The sequence below is a fragment of the Eptatretus burgeri genome, chromosome 8, assembly GCF_056783735.1.
Source record: "Eptatretus burgeri isolate ZD-2024b chromosome 8, Ebu_testis_v1, whole genome shotgun sequence".
Classification (NCBI taxonomy): domain Eukaryota; kingdom Metazoa; phylum Chordata; class Myxini; order Myxiniformes; family Myxinidae; genus Eptatretus; species Eptatretus burgeri.
The window spans coordinates 61,997,343-62,021,132 of NC_140968.1; the positions used below are offsets into that span (position 1 = coordinate 61,997,343).

The 23,790-nt window shown below is 41.8% G+C and overlaps 2 pseudogenes across 1 annotated transcript in view; both read right to left on the bottom strand.

The window, feature by feature from the left end:
• The window catches only part of LOC147021857 (protein FAM200C-like), a 30,723-nt pseudogene extending 11,565 nt beyond the window's left edge, over nucleotides 1-19,158 (bottom strand). The window contains exon 1 of the transcript XR_015060969.1: nucleotides 18,804-19,158. The product of XR_015060969.1 is annotated as a protein FAM200C-like (transcript). The remainder of the gene's footprint in view (nucleotides 1-18,803) is intronic.
• LOC147021858 (uncharacterized) lies at nucleotides 4,486-18,546 on the bottom strand (annotated as a pseudogene).
• Nucleotides 19,159-23,790: the final 4,632 nt, after the last annotated feature.

A 23,790-nucleotide genomic window follows, 5' to 3' on the forward strand; every position in this document is an offset into this window, starting at 1 on the left:
CAAGCTTGCAAATCATGAGTTTCAGTCATCTACGTGGGATTTTGTGAAAGCCTGAACCAAGGCATTAGTTGTTCTCCAAATTAAGCACGAGTAGATTTCGGAAATATTGTGCAAATTGAAGGAAATACGTATCCAGATTTTCGTCATATGAAGAATTAACAAAGTGTCAAATCTATAATTATTTAGAACACATGAAGGTCAAACGACCTGTATTATCAGTAGCTTCCTGTGCTGAGGTTTACAAAATTCATGGACATTCATATTGGAATATAATATTGAAAGGAATTCTGAGTTGTAAAATAGAGTATGTCAGGTTCCGTGGAAAAGTAGACGAGAATAATCATTGTAGCCATGAAAGCTGAAATTGAAATTCTGTAACAAGCACTCCTTTTTGATGTAGATAATGACAAAGAAAAAAAAAACAAAATGAACCAAGACGATATCCCCAAAGAACATTGATAGATAGATGAAGGAGGTCTAATTATTAATCAGCAACGTTGTTGACAGTAAATGCAAGATAAAATGTAAACCTTTTAAGAAGAAACAACCAAGGAGAAAAAACCAGATCCAGTACTGGTAAAGCTGTTGTTTTCTTTCAATTTTCGAAAATCGACCGGACAGTCAGTGTACAGACAAATTGGAAATAAGTGATTAAAATAGACCATTAATTTGATGCCACAGAAGAGAGACAGCATAGTTTGAAATTGCAAAAGGGGTTAGACAGGGGTACATTCTCTCCCCTTACTTATTCAATCTGTACAGTGAGTACATCATGAGGAAATCAAACTTGGATGACATAGAGGCTGGAGTCAGGATCAGAGGAAGATTTATCAACATTTTAAGGTATGCCAATGATATTACTCCATTAGCAGAAAGTAAAGAAGACTTGGTGAAGCTGCTGCAGACAATGAAGAAGGAAAGTGAAAAAGCTAGTCTTGAGTGAGCGGAGAAAGTAGAGGATAAATTATGAGACAGTAAGTTGTCTGCAAAGGGCAGTCAATTATTGTTGGTAACTTACATTACTTAGAAAAGATATGACAAAATCTTAGTATTGTTTGAATTCATATTCATATAATTTGTATTCAAACAAACCCACAAACTCAAAATGTAATTGGATCTCAGAGTTTCAGTCAATTAAATGGAGGTCATGTAAGATAGAACACAAGTATGCAATGAATATGAAATTATATTTCTAATATGGTGGAAATATCCTTTATCGGAAATAATAATTCTGTTGGAAATATCCACCAGAAGGAACAACATCCAACAAATACCTGGTAACTGTTGTTATGGTAACTAATGTTAGTTTGTCCATACTGAAACCCCAGATTGAACATCAGCCCTTAGTTCTGATTGATTGAATTTTAAAGTTTGATGAAACATATCACAGAAATCACAGAAAACTGGAACATTGTGCAAAATCGGAGAAAATATATCAGTTTGAATTAAAAGTGGAATCCATTCAACTCAGTGGAATGTTAAACAGCATAAATCACTATGTAGTACATGTAGCACCAATGACATGTTGACACTTGACAAATGAAAAAAAAAAAAAGCAACATACTTGAACTTGAACTCACTTATTAACTGGACTTTATAGTCCTAAAATGCAGAGCTCCTGACACAAAAACATGTGTGGAGTGTGTTTTGTTAGCACCCCAAGGATTGGTCGATACATGTTCCACCATTCAAATTTGAAGTAAGCAAAGAACAATTAATATGTGTTCACTAGAATATAATCTGGATGTTGGTACAATTGTAGAGGCGAGTGTTTGATGTGGCAATGATCTGAAGGACAGTTCAAATCATAAACCCCTGGTCATTCAAAATTGAGGATTTTTTAATTCTTTCTTGTATTAACTAAGATCGACACAACCAGCATCTTCAGTATCTTATCTCAAGAGGACAAAATCTAGTACACCAGATTTGTACTAGCTTGTACGAGCTTGCACCATGATTACAGATACTTCATAGTTCTGGCTCTGAACATCTTTTACTTCACCAGGATAATGGTCACCATCATATTCAACAACACACCAGTCATTGACCTTTATGTCCTGCAGGACAGTTTCAATTGGAAGTGATTTTTTTTTCATCCTTCATCAAGGTGAATGGGACAGATTCTCCATTGATGACCAGAAGTTTATCTGAACTGGACAATTCAGCACAAGGTTTGTCAACTCGGCAAGTATGTAGATAATTCTTTCATATTCTTGCATCTTCGTTTGTATACAGCGCAAGGCTACAGGGTAGCATTACTGGCTGAAGGTGCGGCTGTGCTGCTGATGCAATGCCCTCTGCTGGTTAACACAACAATTTGTAATTTGTTCAGGGTGCCACTGATAGCTCGCCTACTCTTCATGAAGGACAACATGGGATCTTTAGCATCCACCACCGAATGCTGGCAGACGGTTTCCCATTTTACGTTCATCCGAGGAATGACACACACATTGATGAATCACCCTGCCCGTGAAACACCAGGATGACAGTTTATAACTGGGTTGGGACTCAAACCCACGCTAGACAGCTTAGAGGCAAGTATGTTCTTGGATGATGTCAGATAAAATTCATATTGATATAGTATCCTCAATCGTTTCTTGCCTGTTGCAACAACAACGACAACATGCTTAAATTGGGATTATAATTGGGATTAAAGGATATATCCCCAAAAGCTATAAGTTGAAGTCAAAATGATAGTCTGTTATTCAGGCAAATGTTTTTGGAGATGGAAATCAGATTATCTAATATATATATATATATATATATATATATATATATATATATATATATATATATATATATATATATATATATATATATATATATATATATATATATATATATATATATGGCTCATTTTAACCACTTACTGACTCACTAACTGATATTAATGTTCGGGACCTTCCGGGTGACATAGAAAGCTGAAATTTTGCGTGCCAATGGACATTGAAGTCAATATACTGGGAAAAATCAAAGAACTATCAGAAAGCATCTGTAAATGAAAATATAAATAAATGAAAATAAATAAATGAAAAAATTCAGGTGAGCGACCCAAGACAATGAAGAAGCATGGGAATTCCGTGTATCGATGGACATCGAAGCCGATACACCAGGAAAAATTACAGAACCGTTGGAAAGCGTCTGTAAATGAAAATATAAATAAATAAAAAATAATAATTGAAAAAAACAAATGCAGGTGAGTGACCCAAGGCAATGGGGAAGCAAGGTTCGTTATTGTTTACAATGTGTAAGGATATCCTGCTAGTAACAATATATACCTACTCAATTAGCAAGGAAAGTTGAGGATAGAAATCAGCATCCACGTAGTTGGCATCACTTCCAGGAAACAGGAAGTGAACAAGCTGCATTGAGGGTCATATTGGTTCCAAAAATGGAACCACCTCTTGACAGTGAATGGTGTCACGAAATGACACCAAACTATAATAAACTATCAAACAGAAGGCCCGTATATTTAAGCTATTTACTTAAGATGTATGGGTAACTAAGGTTACCTCCCCTGTATTTTGGAGCTTTCTTCACTTTCTTCAGCGAGAAGAGCATGGGAAGAGTCTATTTATAATCCTAGCCACTTGGGGTAATTGATTTGGCGATTGCTGATTGGTTATTCCCTCCAATTATGGCTGAGAGACGTGATTGGGTCTTGTTATTTATTTATATGTTGACTGCTATTTACATTGCATGTGGTACATGTTTGGGAGCTTTAGTGTTGCACGTTCCTGTCTACGCTGTTGCTGATGACTCGCCAAAAAGTGATGAAACTGGGCCGGCTGCTTGGAGGGTGTGTAGCATTGATTTTCTCATGTACGTACGAATTGTGAATGTTTTGAATCTGTGGAGGAACTCTGGTAGAGTTTTAAACAACAAAGGGCTTATCTTGTGTTGCTTTTCATGGTTGCTTTTTGCAGCTTTCTATGGCTAGAAGAGCATGTAAGGAGTCAATTTATATGTATTGTGACAATTCTGAGCCTGGTAAGTACGTTGTGAACCTCCCAGGAGGATAAAGCACATACGCATATAATTAAAACTAGTTATGCCATCGGACTCTGTTTCGCAGTTAGGTTATATCATGTGCATGGGGATAGATGTGCCTTGCGAATATGAGATGGACTAAGTTTATGTTCTTTCAGCTTCTATACTTTTCACATCTCATACCATTTCGTGCCAAATGCAATTGACCTCATGATGCACTCCAACTCATGTAGACATCGACATGCGTTTCGCGGAGAAATTTGGGAGAATCTAGAGTGGCTTGAGTAAGGGAGGGGATGCTGAAGCTGTGTGCTAATTCCCCGTGAATGGAAGCCATCCATTATAGTTGACAGGTGCATGCTGGCTAACAAGTCCCCTCCCCCTTCCTGGGAAAGGGACCTGACGGAGCCACTCCACCAATCAGGCACTGTGGTTGGGTTTGGGTACGAGACCCCACTAATCAGCACACAGTGATGTCTGTCCGCCCCCAGAAGTTCAACGCCATTGAGGAGCCATGAGGCCGAGGAAATAGGGGAAAGTGGGGGGTGGAAGAAGAAAGTTGGGGGAATGCACAGAGCCTGAGAAGATGTGAACAAGAGATGTGACTGCAAAGAGATACAAATGGAAAATCAAAGTGAATCGCTTGAGACTTTCATCATTCATTCTCTCTCCACGCCATTCCCACCCAGACATCGACTTTCCTCCGACGCTTCTTCATTTTCTGACTTTCTTTTCTTGATATTCTTCCCATTTTACTGACGCTTTCCATTTCCTTCTTTTTGGACTTTTGTGGCTTTTTCTCATGACACACATCTTGCACTCGGCACACCTTCCACAAACTCCAGTTGTTGCCATGCTGCGATGAAATCACTGCCTTCCCTCGCACTTTGGCATGAGATCCCCACAGCCAAGCAGACCATCACGTTTGGCCAAAGATGATCAAGCGACCCCCACACGACTGCAGCACTTTTGGAGTGGAGGAAACTGACCAAGAGGAAGTGCATGGGAGGCAAGCCCAAATCGCCGAGCCGTGGGCAATTGCAACCTCAACCAGGGCTGACAAATGTGCATTGGGACACGTAGAAAAAACCCTTTTCAGAAAGAACCCCTTTATCTCAACCCCTTTTCCCAGATGCTTTGTTTTCTTCCTTTGGGTGTCTGGATCCATTTAGTGTACAGGAGTTAAGTCATTGTTATAAGGCAGCTGAGGGTGGGAATTATCAAGTAGGAGACGAGGGTAGCGTATGCATCCTTGTAAATAGATTCATATTGTTTGCGTTGCCCCATCCTGATTTTCCTCACCTTTTCCCAATTGAATTTCCTGACTGCCATTTCTCACGCCAATTTCCTCCTTGTGTAAATAAAGTGCATGGAAGTTGTGATATAGTGTCTTGACTTATCCTGCTCAGGTTTGGTATGCGATCATGCTTCTGAGGATAATTAGCTCAAGTAATGAATCGGCCCGTTGGGGAAGAACAGTACGACGATGCATAGCATTGGTTCACTCGGCCGACTAGTAGCCATCACATGATTACAGGCACAGTTCCCCACCTGCTTTATTCATCTCACAGGTACAGTAAATCGATCCTGGGCACAAAGATCCGGCCAGAGTTGAGTGCTGTAGATGGTGTCCATGGTCTTTTTATAGTCTTTGGGTTTCAGCGTTATCTGACACATGGCTCTAGTGAGGTGTGGGATTTGGATCTCTCCCAACGACTGTAACAATATATATATATATATATATATATATATATATATATATATATATATATATATATATATATATATATATATATATATATATATTGTCACGGTTGTCAAGTTCATTCCAGTTTCCCATTCTGAATATGAAGAACCATGTCAAAGCAGTTGTGATGACCAACTGATGATTGTGCTCTGAGCTGGATTATGGGTCTGTTTGCGACGATACCCTACTCAAATTGAGCATCTGAGTCATTCACTGTGACGTGCTGACTGGTGCCGTATGTCCATATACCCAAGGTGGCAACCGGAGCACTGGTTGCTCAGATGCAGGTAGGGTCTTGTACTTGTAAAAGTGTATTGATAAAACTAGAAGCATCTGCTTTTACGGGAAGGTTGGGGGGGGGGGGGTTATGTTATTATCCTTCTTCAAATGTGCAACTCAAAATACCTCCGTTATGCAATTCAAAACACTACATTGCACTGGAAAACGTGGGGCAGGAATGAGGCACTGTACTGTGAAGGGTGGTGACTTGCAATATGTGGTGAATTGTAAATTACTGCTGAGCACTACACGATATACATTCACATAGAGGATTTAAATCCCCCCCACCACCCCATCCCCAAGACCACCGGCACAGATAAAACGTCATGCTGACCAATGCTCTAATTGGAATCATGCTAATCTGATGTCACAAGTCTGGATGTAATAACGCAACAAACAAACATACAGCCAAACACACCGGTCTGGGAATTATTGTAAGGATAATGGAGTATTGGATGGGAATACAAAAAAGAGGCAAAGCAATGATTTAAAAACTCCTACCAAAACATTCCCAAAGCCAATGAACAAATGACAGATTCTTATCAATTTAACCTTAAGGCCCCAGACACACCTCAGTAGATAGACAATAGATCACGGAATACCGTAGACTGTGTCGGGTAAGACGCAGCTTAGTTCAAGTAATAGGAATCTTGACACAGCTTGATCGTCCTGACAGATACGGTTTGAATGTCCATGAGGTGGGAGCTCAGGCCGATATCAGCAGGTTGTAGAGACATCTGTGGGAGGGAAGCACTGAGCAGCAGGGCCGTGTTTGCCAAGCCAACTGTGCACAAACAAAACCTGCACAGCCTTTCACATCGGAGTCAAAGGTCTGCACTGCACCCTGTTTTCCACTCACCCTGCCCCCAGTTGCACCCACCTTTGTCCCCTCTGGCTATGCTCTGCCCCATGACATAGCTCCACGTTGGCATCCTGCTCTGATTGGAATTCCAGTCATCATTCAAGGCATGGCCCACCCTTGAATTTCATGCAATATCTATCAATATGGTGGGGCCGCACCCTTTGTGCCGATCCTGCATATTTGTGCCAAAACTTATGCCCACAGCCCGATGTCCAATTTATAGAACATACATCTGGAGACGGCGATGGTTCACGAGCAATGTACACGGTTCGCCTTTTTTATTTTTTGACCTTCGAGGGGACACCACGAGCAAACTGGCGGGAATCGGGAAAAACGTAAATGATGAAAGTTGTAGTACTCGAAGAGCACTACTTGCATACCAAGTTTCATTCGAAACAGTTGAAAACCCTAGGAGCTCGATGCCCAATTTATTGATTTTTTTGACATTTTCTAAGTTCGTGACCTTGTGACCTTGACCTTGGGATGAAAATGAAAAAAAAAATCGAGCTCCGTGGGGCTATGCAGGTGTCATTGGGCTAACCAAATACTGAAACCCCTGCCAGATTCGACAAACCCCCTCAGAGAAGATGTAACTTGAAATCGACTACCCCCTAAAAACACGTTTTTTGGGCGTGGCTCCGCTCATAATGGGCGCACCACGCCCATTCTCAGGAAAACACAACTACATCATGATATAAACTTCCCACCCAAATTTTATCAGGATCGGATCAAAACCCACGGAGCTATGATCGGGACAGACAGACAGACACACACCCATGACGAATATAGTGGTCACTTACTGACCAGTGAACCAAAAAGACAGATTACTGCATGAAAAAAACTAAAATGGTTATAAAGGGATGGTGTTTGTTGACACACACATGGGGGGGGGGGATGGTAGCTGCATCTTTCCATACATAAAATGACGCATATCCAATATCACAATCAAATGACCTCACACTTACGTCAATACATGCAATGTGGGAAATAACTATTGCTGTACTATGTATTGTTACCCCTGAGATGGCATTCCCACAATGCTATATACGCATCTTCTAATCTTCGAGATAATTTTTCACGTCTAAACTGTAGCACCTCGTGGCCCCAAATTTTGGAGGTAGGTACTCCAGAATCTGGCCAATGTTTTAAACTACTGTATGTTGGCCTTGAAGCCCATTTTGAGGCCAACAAAGGCCACTATTAAGTGTATATTTGGATGAGCAGTCAGGCACTGCTGCCGCGGGCCCACAGGCGAAAGGTCATCATCATGAGGCCAATAACTCCATAGCTTTTCAATGTACAATACGTCCTGAAACCCACCACTGGGGAAAGCTCACCGGACTTGTCAGTGCTGGGCACTGGTTGTGCTGTCAGTGCTGGGCACTCCTTCCCCCAGTAAATAATATATGTATATCTAGCTGAAGATATTTTTGGTTCACGAGTCAGTAAGTGACCACTATATTCGTTATGGGTGTGTGTGTCTGTCTGTCTGTCTGTCTGTCCCGAGCATAGCGCCGTGGGTTTTGATCCGATCCTGATAAAATTTGGGTGGGAAGTTTATATCATAATCTAGTTGTGTTTTCCTGAGAATGGCATGGTGCATCCATTATGGGCGGAGCCACGCCCAAAAAACATGTGTTTTTAGGGGGTAGTCGATTTCAAGTTACATCTTCTCTGAGGGGGTTTGTCGAATCTGGCAGGGTTTCGGTATTTGGTTAGCCCAATGACTCCTGCATAGCCCCACTGAGCTCGATTTTTCATTTTCGTCCCAAGGTCAAGGTCACAAGGTCACGAACTTAGAAAATTGCGAATTTTGACATAAAAATCATACGACTGCCCAAACTTTGAGAGCTCGGATGACAATATTTTGCTGCATAATCTTGAGGTCATTCCCCACCTAAAGTCTTGAAACCATTTTGCTCTATCTCAAATACCTTGCCCATGGCGCCCCCTTCAAGTTTGTTTTTATGCTGATTTCATCAAAGTCGATAATCCGAGGAGTGCGAAATGCCAAATAGCCTATATGACGTTATATTGTTCCTGGAATGTTCCAGAGGAAGCTTTGCACCAAAGGTCATAATCCTTGACCTTTGACCTTTAAGGTTCACAAAGGTCAAATTTTCAAAGTTGTGGGAATCGAACCGGGTTTTCAACCTTCTTCGACGAACTAACTCCAATAAGCTATAGCACGTATCCTGTTTCCTTATTTTAATGTCCACCACATTGTTTTGTGACCTTTAGAGGTTATGCAAAGGTCAAATTTTGAAAGTTGTTGAACAAAACTGGGTTTTCGACATTTTGCAGCTAATAACCTGTCACTCGTTCCACATCATGTTGATCATTTTTATATATTCGTCAAAAATTATCACATTGTCTCATCCTTGACTTCTGAAACAATCTACATCGTCAAATACCGCTCGTGAACCATTGTCGTCTTCAGACTTGCATGATGATATTTTCATATCTAACCACAAAGCACATTTTCACACTTGTCACGTTCAGTTTTGTTGATAATTATCTTGGTGTACACACATTTACCACATCCCTTCCCATTCCCTCATAAAACTTTCCAAAAGAAGCCAAGCTTCACAATGGGACGTCACTTACTGAAAATGGCAGTTTGTAACATTATTTGATGCTGTAAGAAATACAACCTCATATGTTAATGTATTATATAACCTAAGGTCTGAAGTAACCAAGCTTGCTAAAGATATCCAGTGTGGGACAATTACTGCTGAGTTGAAGGTAAAGTCATGTCGACTAGGTTTGACCGAATCCCCAAAGTATATGACTCACAGAAACCCTTCATAAAATAATGAAAGTTCTTGGTAATTACGTCGATGTCTATAATGTATATAGGGTTTCCAGCTTGCCATAAACATGGCTATATTAAGGGGTTTGCTGTACATGTAATGGGGTTTGCAGTAATGGCTCAGCTGGATCACACATTCTGCCTGCAGTGCAGTAAATAAACACTGCTGTCCAGGGCTTGGGCAGCACTGAGCACAGAGTGCACTCATGGCAACGACTCAAAACACGACTCTCATAATGATCCCCGACTACCACCGCATGTTTAGAGTTGTGTGTGTGTGTGTGTGTGTGTGTGTGTGTGTGTGTGTGTGTGTGTGTGTGTGTGTGTGTGTGTGTGTGTGTGTGTGTGTGTGTGCGTGCGTGTGTGTCGTTGGTTGTTATCCTCATATTTGGGTTTCAGAAGGTGGAACAGAGTCTTCTCAGGTCCGAAGTATCCACCTCTGTTTTGGTAAGGGATCGTGATTCATGGACACAAGCTGTAAAATTTTGTTGTTCTCAATGTTTTGTCCTGGAGGTTCTTTTCAGGATCACTTATCCCCAGACAGCTTCCAACTTTAGTTTGTTTGAGGTAGTGGTGTGTTTGTGAATTTCACCATTTCACCTATTTTTAGTTGGTCACTCCACTTGTATTTACTATTATTTATCATAACGAACAGTCGAGGCATTTTAGCCACTCCAGTTCAATAAATGATTTGATGTGTGTGATGATTTGCTATTTTCCTTGGAGAGGCTTTAACCTTGAATTTCTCTGTTTTTAGTGGAAAATCGGTTTGACAAGATGACCTCGACCTCGAGGTATGCACACTCGCCTCGAAGCTGTCGAGCCTGGGTTTGAATCCTGACCCAATTATAAACTGCCATCCTGGTGTTTCACAGGTATGGTGATCAATATGTCTGCCATACCTTGGATGACTGTTGCACTCACGGCATTGTTCTTTACTGATTGTTCTTTCCTTGAAGGAATCATAAACTTCCCGAACACTCAAAAAAATCGAAGATTAATGCTTGTTACCTTTTTACTCGAATCGACTTTTAAAATTAACATCGCAGCTCAACAAACATTTGCATAATCTAATCATATCTATATTACACCCAACCGTTAACCTTGCAGCGAAAAAAAACGCATCATGTAACGGCCACTTGTAAAGGATATGTGACGATGAACAACCCTGGTATGGGTTGAGGTTTGTTCTGGATGAGGTTTGTTCATCAATTGGCCTGATCACCATGGACGCCAATTTCTTGCGGATCAACCGGATCTCCAGCAGAAGGCCATGGGAAGACGAAGGGTGAGATCCCTTGCCGTAAATGTGGTTTCACTCGACACCGCAAGGTCAGTTCTCGGCCATCTGTGCAGCATATGTGTTTTCTCGCAGGGACAGCAGGCGCAGGGCCGTTTGTTTTTCAAAAGCGCCAGAGTATAAATGTCGAAACTGCACCAAGATACATCTAGTCCCATTTGGGTATCGTGGCATAGCAGAGAGGAAAAACAATGCAATATCACAGGGTCGGTGGGAGGAGATCCATCAAGATGGTGAGAGGTGGTACACTCGCCTTTGATTTGTTTTGTCTGCATTTGATTCTTGACCCAACTCTCTCAACTGTCAGATTTGTGCTTCGCAGGCAGGGAGTTGCATCAATGAATTTCTCGGATGGACGCGTCCACTCGCATTATTTGATGGATGTTAAAGACCTCACGATGTCTTTTGCAAAGAGTTTAGGAGATCGTGGCCGACACGCTGAACAAATTACAAATTACTGCCCTCACCAGCTGTGGGGCTCTTGCCGGTCACCATCAATCGATGGCCCTTGAGGCTCAGGCACTCTCCGTGCAGCAAAGGACTGACAACCTACAGCACATACAACATTACACCATCCACGATCATTTCCACTGTCATCCTTCAATGGGTTTAACCAGTCCAACCGGCACGTGCGCGCGCACACACACACACACACACACACACACACACACACACACACACACACACACACACACACACACACACACACACACACACACAAACACAAAAGCAATGACAAACACGCACGCAACACACTGCCCAACACACACACACACACACACACACACACACACACACACACACACACACACACACACACACACACACACACACACACACACACACTGCCAAACACACCCATAATGACATACACAAACACGATGATAAACATACCCATAATGACAAACACATACACAATGACAAACACACTGACAAACACACACATAATAACAAACACAATGATAAACACACACACACACACACACACAATGACAAACACACATATAATGACAAACACACACACAATGATAAACACACACCCAAAAACACACACATATAATGAGAAACACAATGACAAAGACACACACATACCAAGCCACACACACACAATGATAAAAAACATGTAATGAGAAACACATGAATGAAAAACACATAAAAGACACACACACAATCTCACATAATGAGACACACACACACATAATGAGACACACACACACACACACACACACACACACACACACACACACACACACACACACACACACACACTGACACACAGGTAATGAGACACACAAGAACACACACATAATGATAAACACACACAAACACACATAACCGACACACAGACACCTCTGAAGTTGTGGGAGAGGGTTCTTTGGCACGAGACATGGGTTGTATAATCTTGTCGTTATCTCGTGTTGCTCTGTGTTAACTCATTGTGTACACTCGTTAATCACATTACATCTCTGTGCGACTCAGCTTGCTAATCACCTTGGCTAAACATGGAATCTTCCCCTGGGCCAACAAACATTTAATATAGATTCGATTATAAATGATTTAACTTCAATATTTTTCTGTCCTTAGATTTTGCTTTAGCATCAAGTGTGACGTCGTGAGATACAGGTAATTACGTCACATCATTCTACTTCTGCACTGCCTTCACAAGCTCATAGAACATTTGTTTTTTTTACTCTTTAAAATGTTTTTTTTTTAACCATAAGAGTGCCAGAATCATATTTAAACCACAAATGCATGACCAAGTACAACATGCAAACAAGACAAAACATTTAACGAAGCAGAGCCTTGCTGGGTATTGATCCAGGAGAACCCTTTCACACACTGTGGGCAGTATATTAAAGTTGATGTGAATGTGTGCACAGACAAACACACAGACACAAACAGTCAGACACATGATCCTCAAGAACCTTAAACGATGTGGAAAAGTAAATGAATCGCTTAGGCCTAAGTCACATTTGCCATGGCGGCCATGGGGTCTCCAAAATCTACGGCCACTATAGATTATCTACGGCCACTATAGCAATTATACAGCGGCCGCAGAATTTCCACGGTCACACAATGTAGCAGTCACATATGTTTTTATTTTTCGGGGAGCCGCACGGCGTATTTAGAAATTGTGGAGACCAAAAACGTGGGGTTGCCGTACGGTCTTTGATTTGATGTCGCACGGTGACCTTATGGGGGCCCTGCGGCGGCCATATAATTTTCAAGGCAGACGCAAGGTAGCCTCAAGGTGCCCGCAAGGCGACTGCAGGGGGGCACTAAGGCGAACGTGCGGCCAGACGGATGGTAACGAGTGGGTTAATTTATTTATCAGTTGTTTTTTTTTTTCGGCTTGTCGAATTGTTACGGCGAACGTAGAAATGAAAAAAGTTATAACTCGCGTTATAATTCCACGGCGACCCCTACTGCCTATAAAAGATAGCCAAACAGCATAGGGCCACCCTGAGGCCACCGCAGAAACTCTGTGGCCGCCGCACGTTTCTGTCAATTCAGAGGGAGTACGGCCGCCGTATCCTCGCCATAGAGCAAATATGACTTAGGCCTTATTCAGTTATGAGTGTCGATCGGCAAGTATTTGACTCACAAGTTGAAAAACGATGATTACTTGATTGAAAGGTTGAAATAACTTTAAAATAACTATTTATAAAGTTCAGTTAAAACTGCTTTACAAGAATAAGTTTCGTTCTTTTTAAGCTCCCTGGTGGAGACTCCTCATTCATCTGACCTTTGCACTTTGGACCACCACATCATGCTCGTTTGTATAAAATGCGAAAAACATTTTGGCACAAGCTCAATCCAATCAGTTCTGACAAAAAGATTGATGGTTAAAAAAAAATTAAATCCTGAATACGTGTTATCTCTTTATTACATAAATTAGGAGAGAGATAGAGATAGAGATAGAGATGACTTTTGTATCTTTTTATTATGAAAATAGAAAAGAAAGCCCCCAAATGGGAGTTCCATTTTCATTTCAGAGAAAGAAAGAAAGAAAACCAAGAAACAATTTCTGAAGAAAGGAAAGGATGAATCGGGTGAATTATGTACAAAATATTTCACAAAAGGATAAAGATTCCTCTCGGACTTTGCAAATAACTTCTTTTATACACCATTTTGATTCGAACTGTGGTAATCTTCCCATTACTGAAAAGAAAGCAAAATCCAATTTAACAAGACTTATTACAAGGTTTTGGAAAAAAAAAACAAAGCATCTTCATCATTTACTCCAACACCATCAAGTTTTCTTTTCCTTGACTTATATACTGCCATCTTTGCCTGAGCAAGAAGGAAATTGGCTAACATAGCATTGGAATTTTTGTGTGGGATATCCAATCCGTAGATGAACACACAAGTGTTAAAAATCAAACTAAACCTCACAAAACAATTCCGAAGTAAAATAAATAAAGGTGCCAACCATTGGCATTCAACATAGATGTGAAAAAGGTTTTCAGATTTCTTACAAAAAGGACATTCATCGACAAGCAGATTTGAAAAACGGTGTAACAAGTGATTAGAAGGAAGGATCCAGTGTACTCGTCTCAATTGGAGGTCACCATGTCATGGTGGTACAGGAGGGTGATAAAAAACCTTTCCAGTTAGGAAAATAAGGGGGAGAACAAGGTAAGAGGTCTCTCCATCGTACCTTCTGCTGTGTTATTTGCCGTTGCGAAAGAAATTTTACACAACCCACATAAAGGTCTTTTTGTTTGGGAAGGCCATTGAAGCCTACGTTAAAAGGAGGACAAGGAAGAGGGCTGGCAAGAGAAAAAGCACATATGAGTTAAGGAAAGGTAGAGAGAGAGGTATTCGATGTGTATTTTGTTCATTGCTTTGCTGGTCCTGTTCCCAAGCAGGTGCAGGCTGTGTGTATGTCCAAAGCACACTACATAATAACGTGCCACGATTCGAGAGGATCGCACACCGACCAGGCTTGCCAATGCATCAGCTCCGATCCAGCTGCCGTTTGGGCTGAGAAGATCTGTGACAGATTTTACGCCCTTATCGGTAAAGCGTTGAATAAAACACCTATCAGCAGGCATATCATGGAAAAAGGAGTTGTAGAACAAAGGTTCTTCCAGAAACATCTGTTTTGTGTAAGATTGTGTAGCTCTTGTTATTGTCAGAGCTTGCCACACATTTAGCTTGCTCTGATAGAAACCAGAGAGGGGGGGATGTGTCGATTTTGGAAAGGTCCATCAGGAAAAGAGAGTAGTCATAGCCTAGCCTCCCAGCCTGTTGCAAAAGGTGACGAGCGACGTTGACCCATGGTGGAGAGGGTCGCGTGTATAGCATGTGAACAGCAACCGAGAGTCGAAAGGCCATTAGCCGGCTTTTTATGTCGACCAGGCCTTGTCCTCCATCGGTCAGTGGTAAGCTGAGGACCCCAGGTCGCAGCCAGTGTTTTCAGTCCCTGAAAAAGGACACGAAGCACTTCTGGAGCTGTTGAAGCAATACCGCTGGAGGATGCAGCACAAAGAATCTGTGCCATAAGGTAGAGGTCACCAGTGTGTTGATGACCAAGACCCTTCCACGATATGACAGTTGTGATCAGACCTTTCCATTTTTGCAGTTTACCCTCAACAATCTCAAGCAGACCAGCCCAATTGTTTGCTACTGTGGTATTATTACCTAAGAACACTCCAAGGTATTTCACACCATCATTGGCCCATGACAGTAGAGCAGGAAGTCTTGGCACCAAGTAGCACAATGGACCGAGCCAAAGGGCACTCGTTTTGTTCCAATTTACTTTGGCTGAAGAAGCCTTTTCAAATAAGGACAAACAATAACGAACGATGTTAATGTCATTGATATCTTGTACGAATACACACACGTCATTGGCGTATGCCAGTACTTTGATGGGCCGTTCAAGCTGGGACAAACTAACTCCTGTTAGTCTACAGCGCAAAGAAACCAGTAGGGGTTCAATGGAGAGAGCATAAAGCAACCCGGAAAGAGGGCAACCTTGTCTAATTCCCTTGTTAATAGACAAAGGTGCAACAAGTTCATGGTTTATTTTAAGCACACTATAAATATTATTGTATAGTATTTTAATATAAGAGATGAAGGTTGAACCAAGTCCAAACCGCTCAAGTACTTCGAAAAGGTACCGATGGTCGACACGGTCAAAGGCTTTCTCCTGATCAAGGAGAAGTCCTAAATCTTTAGGGCTTTCCTTGCACAGTTCAATGATATCTCTCACAAGGGAGATGTTGTCATCGATGGAATGTTTTGGGACACAGTAACATTGGTCTTCCTTCAACAGCGAGGATAAATAATGAGTAAGTCGTGATGCCAGGGCTTTTGAAAATATCTTATAGTCCGTACATAACAGAGAGATAGGACGCCAATTTTCAATACTCAGCATGTCTCCCTTTTTTGGGATGAGGGTAAGAAGAGCTCGTCGGCAACTCTGAGGTCGCTCTCCAAGCTGGCAGCTTGCATTCAAGGTGTTAATGAGTTCTGGACCCAATAAATGCCAAAACTTCTTGTAAAATTTGGTTGTAAGTCCATCCAATCCAGGTGCTTTCCCAATGGCAAGGCCGTGCAGGGCAGTGCCAAGTTCATCTAAGGTGATGGGTCTTTCCAGTTGGGAACACCCACCTGCACACAACACTGGCAGGCCTACGGAGATCGAGGCGACACTGACAGGATTTATTTGTTCCATTAAATATATTTTCGAAAAGTATTCCTTCACGAAAAGTTTGATTTCTGATTGTGTAAAGGTAATGGATGAATCTGCCAGTCGCAGCTGAGAAAGCTCTGACTGGGAAGACGTTTCTCTAAGGAAAAGAAGTACTTGGTTGGTACGTCTGCCTCATTCAGGTGTCGCACCCTCATCCGAACTAAGGCACCACATGCATTCCTCTCAGTTATTTCCTTTAATAAGGACTTTTTCTCAGTTAAGGTTTTTTGTATGTTACTATTATTTTGTCCGATGACCCGTTGGAGTTGTAAAATCTCTAACTGTAATATTTTCTTAACTTCATGGTCAGCCCTTGTTGAGAAAAACTGATACTGTTGACAGAACCCTTTAATTTGGGTTTTTACTAAATCCCACCATATCAACGGGTTAACGGAACAGCTTAACATCTGTTCTAGGAGAGCCGTCCAGAAGGATTCAAAGGCCTGAGTGAAGTTGAGGTTTTCTAGTAAACTGTTATTGAATTTCCAATGAGAGCTCCCTGGACATGGTTTAGAGAGTTGAATGAAGACTCGAGCTAGGGAATGGTTGGAGAAACCAGAAGGCACGATATCGGATTTATAAACTCCATGTAATAAATGAGAATTTACATAGATGCGATCAAGCCTCGCAAGTGAGGTGTGGTTGTTTAAACAACGACACCATGTATAAGACCGATCAGAAGGGTGCTGTATGCGCCAAACATCATGGAGATTAAATTTCGCAATGATGTTTGCAAAAAGTTTGGCGGTACATGGTTGGGGTTCCGGCCCGTTTTGGTCACATGAAGCATTAACAGTACAGTTAAAATCGCCACCAATAATTAGACAAGTCTGCAAATCCAGTGTTTGCAGGAACTTTCTCAGTTTGGCAAAAAATGAGATCCGCTCGTCATTTTTGCTTGGAGCGTACACATTGAGAATTGTGAACTTGACCTGATTGATAGAGAAGGTCACGGAGGCAAGGTGTCCATCAATAATACTCATAAATTTAAGGCAGTATGGATGTAAATGTTTCCCGAAGACAAACATGATGCCTGCCTTCGACGTGGAGTTGTTACTGAAGAAACATTCCTTGTCCATAAATAGTCGCCACTGAGCCTGAACAGATCGGACAGCATGGGTCTCTTGTAACAAAGCTATGCGAAGACCGTTGACCTCTACCAACTGTTTAATTTGGATCTTGCGGAGCGGATTCCCGCCACCATTAACATTTATTGTTCCAATCTTGAAACTGGCCATGAGGAAAATAATCGCTTCTAAGAATAAGATCAGAAGTGGGATAATTGATTAGGATTCCTTTTCGCCTTGGCAATCAATTTTTTAAGCGGTGACAGTGTGCCTGGTGGAAAACAAATAAGTCAGGCTTACGTACGATAGCCTGAGCACACTCAAGGAAGGATGGTAGATCTGGAAAGTATTCCATCAGGTTTATATTGCGTTTCCTGTATGTATTTTGTAAGAAGAGTCTACTTTGTTCGGGGGGGGGGGGGGATGTAGGACCTTGACTGGTCAGCTTCTCCACCGTTTCCACCTGACTGTTCCTGTTTGCTTCCTCCAGGTCAGATTCGTCAGAGTCGGTTTTAGTTTACGAGTCGCACAAGTTTGTACTGTCCTGCGTATCGATACTGTCGTCAGTATTGACACACGGATCTGTACTGATTACCACGTCTATGTGCTCTTCCATTGTGGGAACATCTGGTGAAGTAACAGAAATAAACGGGGGGTGGGTGGGTTGATGAAACGGAAACACCATCAGCGGATGCAGAGATCTCACTTCCCTCAAACATAACGGTGTTATCGACCTCCAACGGTGTGGAGGTGTACAGTACTTTGGGGGTCTCTCGTAAAACATTCATTTTAGCATTTCCTTCGTTTCCAGCTTCACCACGTGATGAGATGGGAGCAGTAACAGGGTTAACGTTTGTTTCACTATTTCCCGCTGACAAGGATTCAGGGTTAACATTCACCGAAGTGACAGCAGGATCATCACTAGTGGTCTGTGTATCACGGTCAATGGACTTTCCAATGGGAGAGTTTTTAACGAGTGAAACAGTTTCATTTACTGCGATAACAGGTAAAGAGGTCTCTGTAAGGGAGACGTCGATGTCCTCACCGGCAAGTAGGCTGAACTTATTGGTCGTGGGTACCGGGTCCGGGTCCATATCGGGTCCATTCCGTAGGTCCGGGGTCCGGGTCCATACCAGGTCCATTCCGGGTCCATTCCGGGTCCATTCCGGGTAAGCCTCGTAGAGTGATGTCAGTCCAACTGCAGGAACATTACCGACAGATTCCTCGTTTGTAAAAGCTCCTTTCTTCTGGGTTAAACGACCATCAGGTAAAGTCTTTTGCTTCCTTGATGAAACGACGGTGAAACCATCACAAACGTCGTTTTGCTGTTTAGACTATCGGACTGAGAGGACTGGGCCTTATTACCAGACACAGGATTCGCTTCCTTCACAGTCGAAGAGGAAGAAGAAGAAGAAGACGTATAATTGTTGACGAGGTTTGTTTCATCGTTTGACGAAGTCGCCTTTGGGCAAGATCGTTTCAAGTGTCAGAAATTATTACATTTGAAACATTTCAGGGTGTCAGTGGTTACGTAGACTTGGTAATCATGATTATCAATTTTGAGTTTTAAAACAATGTTCAAGGTTCTTTCAGCGTTAGAGGGAGGAAACACCACACAAGTTTGTCTCCGAAAATACATCACAAGCTTCGTCCGATCGTCCAGCAACATTTGCTGCTGTCTATTGTCATTAGAGGAGGACACTGTATTTTGTAAATTAAGAATTTGTGTCTTCACTAATTCTATGTCAATGTCACGATTCAGAGTACTGTGTCATGAGAAGTTTTGACAGAAAACTCTAATTTGAAGTTTAGTGTTGTCCCACCACTGACGTTGACAAGAGAACTTCTGATTGATTGTGATGTAATGTGCCCAGTACGTTTTAAAGGACGTAACAAATAAATCATTTTGAAGAAGTGCTGTGTTGAACTTCTAATAGGGGCTCCCCCTCTTAACCAGTGGCAAATGAAACCGCATAACAACAACATGGTGATCAGAGAACCCAGATGGGAGAATAAAGGTGTTTAAGACAAGGTTCAGAAAATGATTGGAAACGTAGAATTTATCAAGTCGAGCTAAAGACACTAAATTGTTAGAGCAGCTACACCAGGTGAATTGTTGTTGCGTCGGATGTTGCAGTCGCCAAATGTCAGTCAACTTGAATTTTGAAATGGAGCAAGCAAGAGCTCTCGTACTGGCTGCATGCGACTCAGCACCATTTCTATCAAGAGAGGGGTTTAGCGTACAATTAAAATCACCTCCGAGACATAGAAAGTGGTTGGGGGGGATGATTTAAATGATTTAAATATTAAATAAATTAAAATATAAATTTAAATATTAAATATTAAATTTAAATATTAAATTTAAATATTAAATAAATAAATATAAGATTTAAATATTAAATATTAATTAAATATTTAAATATTAAATATTAAAGATTAAATAAGCGAGAAATGATTTAAGGCAATCAAAAAAGGAAGATCTTTCAGGATTTGTACTGGGAGCATATATATTGACAATTGTGAAAAGCTGCTGACAAATGCAAAAGGTCAGGGAAGCTAAATATCCTTTTACAATTTCTTTGAAGGAGACTAAAGTTAAAGGAAGAGTTTGCTGAAAGTAGATGGCTATCCCGGCAATTGGACTTGAAAGACTGCTAAAGAACCAATGCCCTTTAAGAAATAATTCCCATTCAGCTGAAGAAGTCAGTGGAATGAGTTTCTTGTAGTAATAAGATATCAACCTTGTTGCACTCGATTAGTTGTTTAACTTGCACTTTACGGAGAGACTTACGACCACCATTGATATTTAAGCTTGCAATGGATATTTTCATCAAAAGTATGAACAGGGGAAGGGACAGAGGTCATCGGGTAGAACAGCATCAACCATTATTTTTGAGTTTGTTCCGAGCACGACTTAAAAATTTCCTCAAATGATGACGTTGAGGGTCAGTAAGATTATATCGTTCAGGTCTGGAAACCATTATTCACTTGAATAAAGTCTTCTAGAACTGGAAAATTGTCTTTAATTTTGACATTCATTTTTTGAAAACTTTTGTGCAAGAAGGTGTGAATGGTATCTGGAGAAATTGAAGAAGCGTCTTCAAGCTTTAGAGAAGAAGTATCGCTACCAGCATCACTTGAAACAGAGACAGATGAAGATGTCCCGTCAGACTCATATCCCCCCATACTATCTGCGACAATGCCCTGCTGTTCTTCAGTAGTGACTTGATTAGATGTCACGGGTGCGGCTGCCTCCAAATTACAATCAGTCTGTGCATCCGGTGTGTTGATTTTAACTGGGGCAACTGTACATGGTGAGGGAGGTTTCATCAATTTGACCAGGGACCTCAGACTCGTCAGGTACAGTGGGAGTACCAGTTTTGTCAGTTCGAGTATGTGTTTTTGCATTATTGTGACATTCGTAACACTGCTCTATGTCATGGGGAGATGCTCCCTTTTGTGAAACGGTACATTATATGGGGTCAGGAATACAGTCTTTCGATATTACTGATTTGGTATCGACTCCATCATCATTAATATTATTATTGAATAAAACATCCGATATTTCTTCTTCTTCTAACAAGGCAAATTGTTTGGAAAGTGAGATTCCAGTGCCATTTATGCTCGTATTGGTTGGTCGTTTTCCGGAGGGTGATACGTTTCTGACAACAGACTTGCGTTTTTTAACTTTTGAAACAGTAAAGAACCCCTCGTTGGTGGTGTCCATCTGTTCTTTACAAGTGCTTGTGTCAACTCGTTCAATCACTAAAGGCCTATCGTGTTTGTTTGTTGAAAGGGAGGCTGCAACATTCGACTGAGGCTCAACGTCATTTACTGAGTTGGTGATATTGATATTAGGGCAAGGATCGTCATCAACAGAATCAGTAGCGTTGAGGAGTGGATCGTTATGATCACACTCAGTGACATTGGAGGCAAAGTGGTTACCAACAGTGTCAGTGATGCTGGAGAGGGGATCGTTACCAGCAGAGTTAGTTATATTGGGGGGAGGATAATCATTTCGGGTGAAAGTAATAGTATTAGTCTGAAGATCATTTTTAGGAGCATTGAGGGGAGGTTGTTTCTGACTGAGCGGACAGAACTGTTTCATATGTCCAATCACTCCACAACTAAAACACTTTAGGGTGTCGGTAGAGACATATACTTGATAGTTATGACCATTGGAAGTGAACTTCATAATGACGTTGAGTGAAGCATATTCTTTTTTGAGTACCATAAATACTTGTCTGCGGAAGCTCATGACATGGCTTACCCATTTGTCTTTAAAGCCGACAGGGAGCATTATTAATGGAGAGACACAATCACCATAGCGCTGCAAGGCTGAAAGTATTATGTCATTCTTTAAGAACGGTGGGAGATTACTAATTACTACCCTTTGTGCACAAGAGTCAAGGGGGTAAGCCATGACAAATGTTCCAGAGTCAAGGACCAAGCCTTGTTCAACAATTTGAGCAACGAACGTTTCATCAGATACAAAAATTATCACACGCTTATTCATACGTAAAGCAGCACGTACCTTTTCGAAACCGATTATGTTCCCGATTGCCATGACAATCGCTTCCACCGTAACACCTTCTGGTGGAGAACACGCTATACCGTGTTTACGTGATAAATGCTCGAGTGCAGCATATTGCTGTGAACGAGCAGCTGCCATGTTTAAGTACATGGGGCCCATCCTCTTCCCTTCCTCGGGAAATGGAAGTCAGCGATGTACTCCAACTTTCTCTGACTTTGGAAAGGAGGGAGTTAAAAAAAACGAACTTAAGGAAGATAACAAAATAAGATTAAAATGAAACAGGTTTAATGCGGAGAGCAAAACCTCGAAGCAAAATCTATCCTTAACCTAAACGGGTAGGCCGTGCCCAAAGGAAGGGCCAGCTCTCTCTCTCTCTCTCTCTCTCTCTCTCTCTCTCTCTCTCTCTCTCTCTCTCTCTCTCTCTCTCTCTCTCTCTCTCTCTTTTCTCTCTCTCTCTCTCTCTCTCTCTCTCTCTCTCTCTCTCTCTCTCTGAAGAAGAATGTAAAACACAAACAGAAATACTACATGACAGTGAAATGGAAGGGAAGAGTAAAGAGAGAGGGGGGAGAGGGGAGAAGGGAGGGTAAAACATTGAAAATGGGAGAGAGACAGAGACAGAGAGTGGGGGGGGAGAGAGAGAGAGAGAGAGAGAGAGAGAGAGAGAGAGAGAGAGAGAGAGAGAGAGAGAGAGAGAGAGAGAGAGAGAGAGAGAGAGAGAGAGAGAGAGAGAGAGAGAGAGAGAGAGAGAGAGAGAGAGAGAGAGAGAGAGAGAGAGAGAGAGAGAGAGAGAGAGAGAGAGAGAGAGAGAGAGAGAGAGAGAGAGAGAGAGAGAGACAGAGACAGAGAGAAGGGGCAAGAGACAGACAGAGACAGAGAAAGAGAGACAGAGAAAGAGAGACAGAGAGAGAGACAGAGAGAGAGAGAGTTGAGGTTAGGACAGCTAACGTGAGGAAGGGTGGTAAGATAGAGGAATGATGTTCAGAGAGTATAGGGAGAAAACAAAGAAGTGTGGAAGTTTGGGAATACCAGGCCAGTCGCCAGAATTTGCAAAGGCTGTGTGCGAATCGCAACTGTTGAGTACCCGTGGCCCAAGCCTGGTGTTGGCTTAGTGGTTAGGGTGACGGCTTGTGATTCTAGGGTCCTGAGTTCAAGCCCCGTTGGCCGCTGAATTAAAATACACCAGGAGGTTGACTCAGCCTGTCATCCTTCCGAGGTCGGCAAAATGAGTACCAGTGCAGTGTTCTGGTAAGGGGGACACTGCAATAACGGCATAGCCGCGTCCCAACCAATGATGCAACCAGCAGCCACAGGCTGCACTCGACAGAGAGAGTCCCCTGGCCCATGTGTAAAAAGCACGTTATGTTCAGAGGGGTCTTGGGCATCTCCCCCCCCCTCCCCACGGGAAATGTTTCATTCCTGACTAAATTTCTCACACTTTGAAGCGTTTTTGGAAGCTTGTTTGGGTTCACTTAATTCATAAAAGTTTAATTTTTAGTTG